The 13,491-nt window shown below is 35.9% G+C and overlaps 1 pseudogene; it reads left to right on the top strand.

Annotated features, from left to right (window-relative positions):
• The first annotated feature begins 1,392 nt into the window (after positions 1–1,392).
• Positions 1,393–13,149, top strand: LOC118575513 (annotated as a pseudogene).
• Positions 13,150–13,491: the final 342 nt, after the last annotated feature.

Genomic DNA, 13,491 nt, shown 5'->3' with positions numbered 1-13,491 from the left:
TTTACCAGTGATTGCTGGATTAGAGCACCCAAATACAGCAGGAATATATTGCTTAAACAAAGTCCACTCCTCCCCAAATATCAGAAAGGTTTCCCATAAATCTTTCCTCCCATACTTCCCCCATATCCAATCTCCCCAACTCAGCCTAAGATCTGCAGCAGAACAACCCGAGGTGCCTGCTCACTGACCATCTGCTCCTATCAACTATGCAAGCCAGAGATCTTTCACCTATCATCTTTGTACCCTCATTTGTTGCTTTTTATCAGCACCAACTATATGTGGCATCCCCACTTTTTATTTTTTTAAATGTTTTTTTTCAAATGTACAATAAAATATAGAAGAGAACAATAGTCCTGTGTGCCTCATCTCAAATACTATACAAGACATACCACACCCACAGAAAGACTTTGCCCATATATACCTACTTACCCAGCAGTCCATGAACACTGAAAGAGGCTCATCAGAACACTCTCACACTGGCCTGTCATGACCCAAAGCAAAGAGTTGCCAAATATATTCCTCCTTTCTGTGTATTACAAATTCACTAAAAGAGGCTCATCATTCCATACTTATCTGAACACTCTCATAATGGCAGTACATATTCTAGAATACAAACTAAATAGATTACTAGGAAAATGTTATAAGAAGGCCACATCTCACTTTCTATTTGCTTCTAGTATATTAAAAAAAGTCTTTGCAGTCATTATTGGAGTGTAAAATGAGCAAAAAATGTAGGAAATGTGGATAAACCAGAAGAAATGCATCATCACAGTGTATTGATCTTTGTGAACTCAGGATCATGGAGCAATATCATGTTTTAGAAATCAAATATTCAGCTTGTCTTTTCATTAATAATCATTTGTTGGGAGAAGAACTGATGTTTCTTATGTTGTATATGAAATGAGGAATAGTAGTCTAGTATTCTCTTGGGATCTTGTTGAATCAACATTTAGCATGTAATAGAAGTGTGGTTTTATTAGGAGCTGGAAAGTTTTGGAAAGGCAGAATTCAGGACATATCTGGATGTGCCTTGATTACTGGATCTCAAGATAATGGAAGCACAGGATTTGGTAAATGTTCTGTACCTGCCATTGTTGTAGAATGAGTAGAAATGTTCTAGATGAGTGGAAATAAATCTTCCTGAACTCACTTCCTTTTTATTTAATCACATGTACTGAAGATACCAGATGCAGAGCCACAGAGTAGAAAGTGTCAGAAATTTCACAAGGGGTGAGGAAACACCAGCAAAGACAAAAAGAAACATAAATGCACAAGTATCTTCTCTTTGTCTATAGAAATAAAAGCTGATGGGGATACATGGCTGCCCTTTTGATGAGCTTGTCTGCATGGCATTTCACAATTGATACTGCTCAGCCATACAGCTGGACAAATATGTTCACTTTGATTTTCCTCTGCTTGCTCGTGAGCATTCCACTTCTTGTGTCCAGTTTCATTTTCCCAGATGCTCCTGGAGAAGAAAGCAGAAAGAAGATAAGGATGGAGAATTGGTGACAAGTTGTGTCTTCGCCCTTGCAACAGTGCAGTGGCCAGTGGAAAAAGAGAATTTCAACAACTTATATATAAGTTCCTTTGGGTGTTCTGTGAAATATCATCATGAATATTTCATGAGTCCTGCAGGGAGAGGATCAGCACATAACTTTGAATCTTCTCCCCCATTTTCCCAATCTGCACACCAACAAACACCCAAAATTATTTTACAGACTCAATGCTATTTTTCTAATTTTAATTTGCCCAGATAGTGTTCTGTTTTTCTCCCAAGTACAACTTTAACTTAAAATGCTGGAACCTGAGTTAAGAAAGGACTCTACCCAGTTCCATCACATATAGCCCTCCTCTTCACAGTTTCTATAGCACAGGAGTAGGTGATGACTAATCATGTGAAACCACATTCTGTATCAATTAGTTTTATCCTAAGTGGGTATAAGTAATAGCCATAGAGTAGAGACAGCTGATGGTCCTTCCATTAGTGTGTAGGACATAATGCATTTGCTAGGGCAAGTAATATTTATGGCAATCCTAGCCTCAGAGAGTTTTCACATAGACATGCAGTTACTATTTTAGATGCTCTGCATGTGATCATGCAATGCCTTCCAAAGATCCTTCAAAAGTAGAAGTAGGAAACCTGACCCTTGTGAAAATCTTAAGTGTTCCTGTTTCTCCACTGGCCTTTGATTTCAAATTCCAGTTCTTCACTCTCTCTTTAGTAAAGGAGTAGTTTGTGGAACTGTAAATGATATGTTTGTATTCTTTGAAAAGTGAGGCTGTCACTTCCCTTGTCACTTGCCTGAATGACATCTGTGGCATGTGATAGTTGACAATAGATGAGAACAAGGATAGAGAAGGTCCCCACTAGCTCATCTTTGACATTATTTAAGAAGCATTTGTCTTTTCTCTTTGTATCTAAGCTGTTTATTCTCTGACACTTATATCCCAATTACCTCTTATGCTTGCTTTCAGTAATTTTACTAATTATAGCTGCATATTTTGCTAAACTGTGAAAAATACACATTACATTCTGTGGATTGTTGATAGCTGTTTTCATACACAGCCCTTTAGTCCACTGGGACATTCTAATTGCTCAGGTCCTTGATGTTTCTGAATGTTTAGTGTGCAGGAGTTAGTGTTTGAGCTTCATAGATTCTACTATGAATTCCTGTTGAGTGATATGAAATTTTCAATGACATTTTTCTGCATGGTTATACAGAATAATCTAAAATCATTTTTATTTTAAAAATGGACAGGGTAATTTCTCTCTCTCTCTCTCCCTCTCTCTCTCTCTCTCTCTCTCTCTCTCTCTCTCTTTTTTTTTTTTATAAATGAAGATACCACAGTGGTACAAATTCTAATTGGGAATGAGAGTATATTTAACTCAGAGGGAATCATTCAGAGTGAAGGTATATATTTGATGTATATTGGTCAAATGATATGAAATGACTAGAAAGAAACACAAGTTATAATTCTTCCCATAAACAGTAATAAAAACTGGTATTATTCACTTACAACTGACTTGTTACCCATTTTTTATTACAAAAAAACCTAATGAACATTTTTCTGACACTTTATACTTTATAGTATAAAATGTACACTCTATTTTAAAAAAGATGTAATACTGGCATATACAAATTTCAGTAGACTGTCAGTTCTATGTTAATGTAAATGGAAATGTAGTGAAAAGATGTTTTCTAGAAGAATAATTATGTTGACCTGATATTCCAAGTGTGAATATATAACACACTTGCATAAACATAAAATACATGAACAGTAGTGGGGAGATAGTATATGCCCTTAATCTCTACTCTCTGAATCTGGAGCAGCTATCTCTCTACACATTTGAGGCCATTCTCCACTACAGCAAAGTATCATTCAAAACCATGTAATCCTTTCCCCATTTATGGCCTATGTAAGCATTAATCCTGTACACACACTCAGATGAATACTTACTTGTATCTCAGCCAAATATATCTTTTGTATTTAAATTTATTTGGAAATAAATCTTTAAAAAGTATTTTATGCCTTCATCAGATAAACCAGAAGAATAAAAAAATAAGATAAAGATGTATTTGATGGTTTGTGTTAAGTATATTATCCATTGATTATAAAATATGTAGGGACAAGAGCCAAATGTTTCCCAGACTATTGTGTGCTCACCAGACATTATTTGGCTGCCTTAGCCAATTCAGTTATTTTCATAAGAAAATTCCATAGACTCATTGGTTCACATATCACATGGATTTTTCATATTGCTTGATAATCCCTAAGCAAAGATATATCAGGTTTGCTGTTTGGTTAAAGCCTGTTCTATTGACTTTACCTTCTGAGTAAATCTCTAAAAATAAAAATAGATACTAATCTATGTGGAAAGTACTAATGGCTCATTTTATGACATACTCTCAAGAACTGCTAAACCTTTCTAAGCTTCCAACTCTAGACCAATTTATAACTGGTATTATTAAATAAAAAAACACGGAGCCAAACACAGGGATGTAAGCCTTAGATATCTACCTCTTATCTATATCCTCTTTTTGTGAAAAACAAGAACCTTAAATCTAATCTCCTTTGTTCAGCCCTTTTATTGACCATTAACAACAACTTGTAACCAACACCCCTAATCAATGACAACTATCCTAATCCCCAAAACCACAGAAAGTCCAAAAATACCACACTCCCCCTATCACCACTTGGGAATGTGGGTATTGTGTTGTTAAAACTGCTTCCTGCTGTTTTCTTTTGTTGTGAGAGAAGGTATCTTCAGGGGGTGCTAAAAGAAAACATTTGGATTAATTGTCAAGTTCTGGGAGATGTAGCTGTATCATTTGCTGTCCAGTCTCTGCATAATAGCAAAGTGCAGGGCTTATCTGAAGTACTTGTTCAAGTAGTTGGTGATGCTGGATCATCTCAGCTAGCCATCTCAAAATCATTCTGAGAAGTTTGTAGTCCAAAGCTGATCTTTGGGTGATGTTTATCAGCTTAGTGGTATTATTATTGTCCACATGGAACTGATGTTGTGGGGACCCATCAACTTTCTGGAGACTTCATATACAATATTTGACTTGGATATTATTCCCTGCTGAAAACTGATAGAGACTCAAACACAAAAACATTTATAGGCACCTATATGAAGCCTTTTTACTAGAATTAATTAGTACTCTATATGACCATCAATATCAAAGCAAAAGTTGAAAAAAATATAAATATTATAAATTTTGATATGAAATTCATATCTTAAGAAAAGATTAAAGAATCAAAATATAATCAAAGAATTGAGATCAGTGGCAATAGAATACTCCTTTAATGTTCATGTTTTCTTTTTTCCCATATCAGAAGATGGCTCTTTCTTCTGAAATGGTACAGAGATTTTGCATTTTCCTTTTGACAACATGCATGGAATTAGAGAAGGAGAGAGCCATTGTCCAATTCCAAAGCTAGCTTTAATTTTTAATTGAACTGGGACTACAAAAAACCATCTGTGTTAAATGTCATTAGAGAAGAGTAGAAACAAAGATTTGGGAAGACTTATGAAATTTTATATGTGACATACCAATAAGCCAATTTACTCTTTTTCTTGGGAAATTTTTGTAGATGATTTGTCCTTTTTCTTCAGATGTCTCATTTGTCCAGTGTTCTCCAGATTCTTTAGCCTTCATTCTCCTGAAAGACAAAAACAAAAACCCTTCTGCATGCCTAACTTTTGGGAGGTTTTCTTTTGTCAATTATAGCTGTTTAAATGAAAAGCATTTTTAGTGGTGCAAGTTAGTTTAAATTGGATGGTCATGCTGGTTGATGAACTATCACCTCTTCTAATTATTGAACTATCACCTCTTGCAATTAAGAGTTTTCTCTTGTTCAAACTGAATCTTTATCAATTTTGATGGTATCTAGAGTGTATTTTCTCTTGTAGAAAGAAAAGCAAAACCTTGTCCCCAACATCATACATATCCTGGTTTCCAATCTGAGGCCAGCACATCCTTAAAGTAAATAGGCTGATTTAATTCTGTAGTTTTTTTTCTATTATCCCATGTCTTTCTGCAGCTGTTGTTCCTTTCTCATTAGCATTAAGAAAATTCAGTGTTAATAGAGCATTATGTAATCTATTTCTGTGTTTTTTGTTACTTCTTTCTCTTTATTTAGCATATACTTTAGAATTTGTTGTGACCTTCTATGACTGCTTGGCTACGTAGGATCATGTGGTATACCTGTAATATGCTTTATATTGTAATAAGCAAAAAACTGTTTTATTTTACCAGAGACATATGCTGGAGCATTGTTAGGTTCAATTGTGTAGGTATACCTGTGATGGCTGTAACTACTAGGAAATACTTGATTCCCGAATCAGACTTTTCAGAACTCAGAGCAGTTGCCCATTGAAATCCTGAATAAGTATCAATAGTGTGATGTACCTATTTCAGTTTTCCAAATTCTGCAAAATGAAACACATCCATCTGCAAGATTTCATTCCTCTGAGTACCCTTTGGGTTACATCCTGCTGGTAGCAGAGTCTGATTGTAAAAAGAACAAGAAGAACATTTACTTAATTTTTCCTTGGCTTGTTGCCACGTTATGGAAAAATCTCTTTTTTAAAACCTTTAATATTGACATGATTTTTTAATGAAATTCTGAGACCTCCAGCACATATCCTATCAATATTTTATTAATCTTTCATTACCTTGTGCTAGAGGGTCTGGCAGACCCACATGGAATTGGATGTGAATTATATGTAAAGGATGCTTCTTTTTTCTGATTATATCTTGTAACTGAGTAAATAGTGAAGTTATTTCTGACTCATCAGGGATAAATTCTGGAGTTTCAATATGTAATAACATGCTTTCATCATACTCAGAGTCAGTAACTATGTTGAGAGTTTCTAAAAAATCCATTAATATCAACAGAATAGCACACAATTTTGATTCTTTTAAGGAACTATAAGGACTTTGAACCACTTTACTTAATTTTTTTGATTTGTAACCTCCATTTTCTTGTTTGTTTGCATCTGAGTAAATTGTACTAGCTCCATAGATGGGTGTTTCCCATACTATGTGAGGCAAAATCGAATCAGCTCTCTTCATAAGTTTAATTTTATCACTTTTGGGATATTTAATCTTAATCTCTCCCCCAAAATATTGCAAGATCTTTACCAAGGTTCACTTTCTACCCATGACTTATCAATGTTCTTAAGTTAAAGGTAAGAATATTTTTGCCAGGACTATTCCTGCTAATTGATGAAGTCTCAATTTTCCTTTTAAAATCAAGTCAGAGATCTTTTCTACCTATGTTTGAAATTTTTTTACTCTGTATATTTGGTAGAAATATCTATCCCAATATGTCTTTCCTCAGGATTAAAACTCCTGTAGGAGAATGCTCAGAGTGTAAAATAATCAAAATGCAATCAAGCATTGGATGCACAAGATCCACATTTTCTTCCTGTACTTTCTTTTCCACCAAGGCCAATTCTTTCTCAGCTTCAGCTGAGAATTCTCTTGGACTACTTATGTTCTTGTCACCTTCTAATGTTTTGAAAAAATTACCCAGTTCATCATTTTTTTCCTCAACAACAGTTCATAGATGGGAATTATTTTTTGAAAGCCATGTAGAGTCCACAATTGATCTCTCCTAATTTGCACCTTTGTGGGTCTAAATTTTTGTAGACCTATTTTATATCCTAAATAATTAATAGAATCTCATCTTTATATCTTTCAGGAGCAATTTGTAATCCTCATCTAGGCAAAATTTTCTTTATTTCTTCAAATATTCTTTCTAAATTATCAGCATTTGAATTGGCTAGTAAAATTTTGTCCATGTTGTGATAAATTATAGACTTAGGAAATTATTTACATATTAGTTCTACTGGCCATTGTACAAAATATTGCCATAGGGTTTGGCTATTCCACATTCTCTGTGGGAGAACCCACTATTGATATCTTATAACTAGTTGAGAATTACTATAAGTAGGCACCATGAAGGAAAATCTTTCTCTGTCTTTTTCTTGTAAGGGTATCAAAAAGCAAGAGTCTCCTAAATTGGTAACTACAAAAGTCCCCTTTAAGGTTACAGAGTAGGTAAAGGAATTCCAGATTGTAGAGAGCCCATTGGTTTAATTACTTTGTTAATTGCTCTTAGTCTGTTACCATTCTCCATTTACCAAATTTCTTTTTAAATAACAAATACAGGAGAATTTTAAGATCTGGTTGATTCTTCAATATGCCTAGCATATAACTGCTCCTGTATCAGCTCTGTTAAAGCCTGACGTCTCTCTGTTGTTAACGGAGAATGTAGCTAAGCATGTTGACCTACGCCTTTAATCCCAGAAACCCAACCTTTAATCCCAGGGAGTAGGGGCAGAAAGAGAAAGGTATATAAGGTGTGAGGACCAGGAACTAAGTAAGTAAAGCATGTAGTTAGTTAAGCATTTTGTTAGTTAAGCATTTGGCTGGAAAAGCATTCAGGCTTTGGAGCAACACAGTTCAGCTGAGATTCATGTGGAGGAGGACTGAGAAGCTTCCAGCCTGAGGAAACAGGATCACCTGAGGAACTAGCAAGGTGAGGAAACTGTGGCTTGTTCCGCTTCTCTGATTGTCCAGCATTCACCCCAATAACTGGCCTCAGGTTTGATTTCATTAATAAGACCTTTTAAGATTCCTGTTACACCAAATGTAGTTGAATTCCTAAGCAGTTTTACTAAATATAAAACATGGAGCCAAATATAGTGGTGAAAATCTGAGACATCAGGCAAATAGGGAGGACCACATTCTAACCTTACCTCACCATACCACAGCTTCCAAACTGTGTGCTACTTCCTGTCTATCTGCACCTTTATTGCCTTGCTGTTCTGCCCTCTCATTGGCTCTTAGCCTTGTTACCGCACTTCCTGGTCACTGCCTGTCTGTTCAGGCCTCCAGATCTCTATGGTTGCTACTGGGATTAAAGGCATGTGTCACCATGTTGGCTCTGTTTCCTAGTATGGCCTTGAACACAGAGAGACCCTGCCTGCCAAGTGATCAAATAAAGGCATGTGCTACCACTGCCTGACTTTCCTGATTGCTTAAATGGGTTGCTTAATATTTCCTCTGATCTTCAGGCAAACTTTATTTATTAACATACAAATAAAATATTACCACATTTCACCACATCTAGCTTACTAGGCAATTCACCTTCACAGCACTGGACAGTTGTTTCAGTATTTGGGGCTGCTTGAGAATATCATCCATTTCAGGAAGCTCCTTCTATGTACTACAAAGGATTACCTTTAGATCTTTGTCCATAATAAATATTATACCTTAAAACAACAAGTTTCCATTGGCCTTAACTTTTTCCATGGATGAAGTCAATAGGAACACTGATCTTTTGCCAAATATGTCATTAGTATTTCAGTGGCCCAAAGGTGGTTGTAGGACTGTGTCAAAATTATACAGTTTTATGCCGTAATCTGAAGAAAATCAATATAAACCTCCTAATTATGAATGTAATGAAGAGATTATGTGTTTAATGGTGCTGACAGGACCAAACTGGGAAACATCTGTGATGATTGGGACATTGATGGAGCCCTACAGATCTCAACAGGTGAGATGTTTGGGTGTGGGTTTGCAAGAAATTGTGAGTCTGTTGGTACAATACCAAGATGCTAAGAAGAGTGAGTGGAATGATTGTGAAACAGTGTGGTTCAAGAGCAATATTCAGAGACATGATGTGGATTTCCTTCCTTTTTTGAAGTTGAGATGAGGGAAAAATAATAGATAAGAAGTTTTTATAGAACTCTTTGCTGAAAGTGTATTTACAAGTTCTTAGAAGTGCACATTACCTCATGCTGCTACCTGTGTCCTAGATCCTTCAGCTTACCTTTGGACCTTTCCAAACCATCCTGAGTGATCATGAAAAATTTCCTTATATACATCAGATGGCCCCCAAGGACACAACTCTACCCTTGGCCATGGTCTCTTTGATGCTTCACATCAACTGGAACTGGATTGGACTGGCCATCTCTGACAGTGATCAGGGTACTCAATTTCTCTCACATTTGAGAACAGAGATGGAAAGAAGTAAAGTCTGCTTTGCTTTTGTGAGCATAATCCCAGTCAATACACATTTGTACATTAGAAGAGCTGAAGTATATTATAACCAAATCATAACATCATCTGCAAATGTAGTTATCATTTATGGTGATGCAGACAGTACTCTAGCTGTGAGCTTTAGAATGTGGGAATCCCTAGGTATACAGAGAATATGGGTGACTACCTCACAATGGGATGTCACTACAAGTAAGAGAGACTCACAGTTGGCTCATCCCATGGGACACTATCTTTTGCACGCCATTATTCTGAGATTTCTGGTTTTAAAACTTTTGTCCAGACATTGAACCCTCTGAAATACACAGTTGAATACCTTGCAAGGCTGGGATGGATGAACTTTAACTGTGAAGTCTCAGCTTCTAAGTGTAAGACACTGAAGAATTGTTCATCCAATGCCTCATTACAGTGGCTAATGGGACAGACTTTTAACATGGCCTTTAGTGAGGACAGTTATGACATATATAATGCTGTGTATACTGTAGCCCATGCTGTTCATGAGATGCTTCCTCAACATGTGGATAATGGGAATGCACACCATGGTAACTGCTTGAAGGTAGTGTTTCTTCTATTAGATGAAATTATATGTTATCAATACCATAGTCTTTAAGAGTCTTTCAGAAGTCCAAATTTACTGGATTAGCCAATATTAATGAAATAGAAATATTTCTGAAAATTTTTCCTTGTAAGGACTTAAAGCTAGAGTGTGATATAAATCTTAATGCAAAAGCAATGGAGTGGAGGACTCAATTTATCAAGGAATATCAGTGAATACGTTACAGCGCACCTGACTATCATTTCACCTCTTCTAATACTGGAGACGTAGCAGCCCTTCCTCATTAATCCTCTCCATGACGAGAAGATGAGCCCTTGTTCTCCATTTGTCAAGTATATGTTAATCAGTGTATTGAGATGGTTTTCAGAAGCATTCTCAACTGATTGCACCCTACTCTAGGCTCAAGGGGCCTTCTTTGACACTCAGTGAGTAATTACACAGGAAACAGTGGTGGTGTTATTTATTTCATAACATATATGTCTCTATGTTTGTGAATGAATAGTTCTCACTATGTATGGGAGCATGATCTTATTTTATATGTATCCTTAATTATCTCGGTTGCTGTGTATATTGTATGTCTGTCTATCTGCATTTACATCTGTGGAACTGAGCATAAATTTTTCTTGTGTCAATGTCTTAGTGTATTTCTTTCTGTGTATACCTTCCTGTGTATTTTTCTGTACATATGTATAAATGTCAGTACTGTGTGTTTTGTGTGTTTGCTTGCACGTATGAATATCTCTCTCTCTGTCTGTCAATCTGTCTTTGATTGTGAGCATAAATTTGTATATGTCAATGTTTTTCCGTTTGAGTGTTTCAATATATGTATGTCTCCTTGTGTGTATTTGTCTATAAATGTGCATTTAGTGTGAGCCTCTGTGTTTTTCATGTTTCTGTTTCTGTGTGTCTGTTTGGGTTAGCATGACTGTCTGTTTCTGACTTTATTTTTATGTGTGTATCTGACATATATATGTGTGTGTTTATTGCATATCTGTATTATGTATGTTTGTCTGTATGGATGTGAGTCTCTCTCTGTGTGTATCTCTCTCTTTATTTGTGTTGTGTATTTTTCTTACCAATGTTTTGTGTCTGCATGTATGTCTGTGTTTCTGTTTGGTAGTTTCCTCTGAAAGAACTTAAATTCTAGGAAGGTTATGATACTTTTATTTATCCACTTACTTTTTATTATATTTGTCCTGTGGACACCTTCAATAACATTGCTTTTAAGAAGAAATCAGTGTATGTTTTCTGACATCAAGAAAGGTCACATACACTGTAGAATGCTGCCTCTCTTTCAGCTGCACTCCTTTCTGAGGAAGACTCACTTCACTAATCCTGTTGGAGAAAAAGTGAATATGAACCAGAGAGAGAACCTGCAGGCAGAGTATGACATTTTCCAGATCTGGAATTTCCCAAATGGATTTGGATTTAAGGTGAAGATAGGAGAGTTTAGTCCACATTTTCCAAATGGTCAACAGCTCCATTTATATGATGATGTGATAGAGTTGTCCACAGGAAGTAGACAGGTGGGTCTGACCTAACAGTAATTATTTCTGTCACACAGCAGTAACACTGTCAAGTGGGTCCATTACAGAAATACATGGTGAACTTGAAATACAGAAATAAGGGAAGAAATGTTCTCACTGGCAGCATACACCTTTAATTCCAGCATTCGGGAGGCTGGAGATGCAAATTTCTGTGTAATCTATGTTAACCTACTATATATAGTTAGTTGAGATATACCAGCAATACATTGTGAAACCCTGTTGCAAGAAAACCACAATAAAAAAGGAATTTTGTAGTTGATCACATTGTGGAGAACATGAAAGAGCCCATGCATAGTAGGTACCGTGGTTTTGACACAGAAATCAATACTCAACAAAGGATCTAAAGTGAATATCTGACCATCAGCAGCTGTGTTAACCAGTATATAGACCCCATCACTAGGTTTTTGACAATGTAAAGTTTCTATATTTTAAACTTTAAGAAATCCTATAATTAACTTTAAACAATCTCAATTTTATTCCAGTTCCCCAAATATTTGCAGCCATTTTAAGGCACTTTCACCTCAGGAACCATTCCACCTTCCAGTTCAATACAGATCAGTTCAGTACCTCATTACCAGAAATACACCAGGCTCTGTCTATTTAGTTATTTTTCTCTTTACACTCTGTTTGTCATGCTTTTCAGTGCTATTTATTGGAAATCATATTTGCTACCAGAGCTTTAAAGAGATATTTCCCATGTTTCTGCTATCCATTTATCCTGGTTTGCTGCACTGCTGCTATGATTAAACATTGACCATATGCAAACTGAGGAGGAAGAGTTGATTAGGCTCATGGGTTACAGAAAGGGGAAGACAAGGAAGGAATCTGGATCCTTCAACTAAAGCACAGAACCTGAAGGAACATTGTCTACAGCTGTACTCTGCTTGATTTCTCCTACAGCCCTGCCTAGGGATATCACTGCCCACAGTAGACTGGGGACTCACATCAATTACTTCTTAATAAAATGCATAAATAATATGACAGCTGGCTAATTCAATGAAGAGAAATATTTTAGTTATGCTTCCCTCTAAATTTTTAAATGTACTTTCTGTTAAGGTGATGAAAATTAACTAGAAAAATCAGTTTGCAAGCTCTATGTTGTTTGCCTACAGCAAACAACCCATTACTTTTCCTAAATTTCTAAGATTTGGAAGCTACTCAAGTTACATCAGATTGTTTTCATACATTTACATATTTGACTTTATAAAATATAATAAGTTTAATGTGGTCATTCATTTTGTATATATAACATAAGCCTATTAATATTTAAACATGCTGACATAATTTTGTTATGGAAGAAGAAGATAAAACTCCTGTTATCAGCGTATGTCTAATTTGCCTCAGATGCCACCCTCTGTGTGCAGTGCTGATTGTGGTCCTGGACTGAAGAAATTCATGTGGGAAGGAAGTTCAGCCTGTTGTTTTGATTGCATCCTCTGCCCAGAAAATGAAGTTTCTAATGAGACAAGTGAGTGTTTGCTGCTGAGATAAATCCTTCATACAGATCATCTTCCCCCAAACACACTGGGAGGATCAAAGGTTCTAAAAGACCACTGTACAAATAAACCATATCACTTTCTCAAGTTAGTTTTTTGTAGGACTATGATCATTATCAATGTCATTTTAATTAACATGTTATGACATGACATACATTTTTGAATCATTGAAAAATCTATGTTAGGTGGCTCTTTATCAAAGAAAGTTTTGATAATGAAACTACAATGTGAGGGAATTCCATGATGATAATGGACTGAGCCTTTGCACTATAAGCCACTCTATGAAATGATTTCCTTTATAAGAGCTACTGTGG

Source organism: Onychomys torridus, unplaced genomic scaffold (genome assembly GCF_903995425.1).
Source record: "Onychomys torridus unplaced genomic scaffold, mOncTor1.1, whole genome shotgun sequence".
Lineage (NCBI taxonomy): Eukaryota > Metazoa > Chordata > Mammalia > Rodentia > Cricetidae > Onychomys > Onychomys torridus.
Note: the sequence above shows the minus strand (reverse complement) of the source record. Positions and strands in the feature narration are given on the sequence as shown.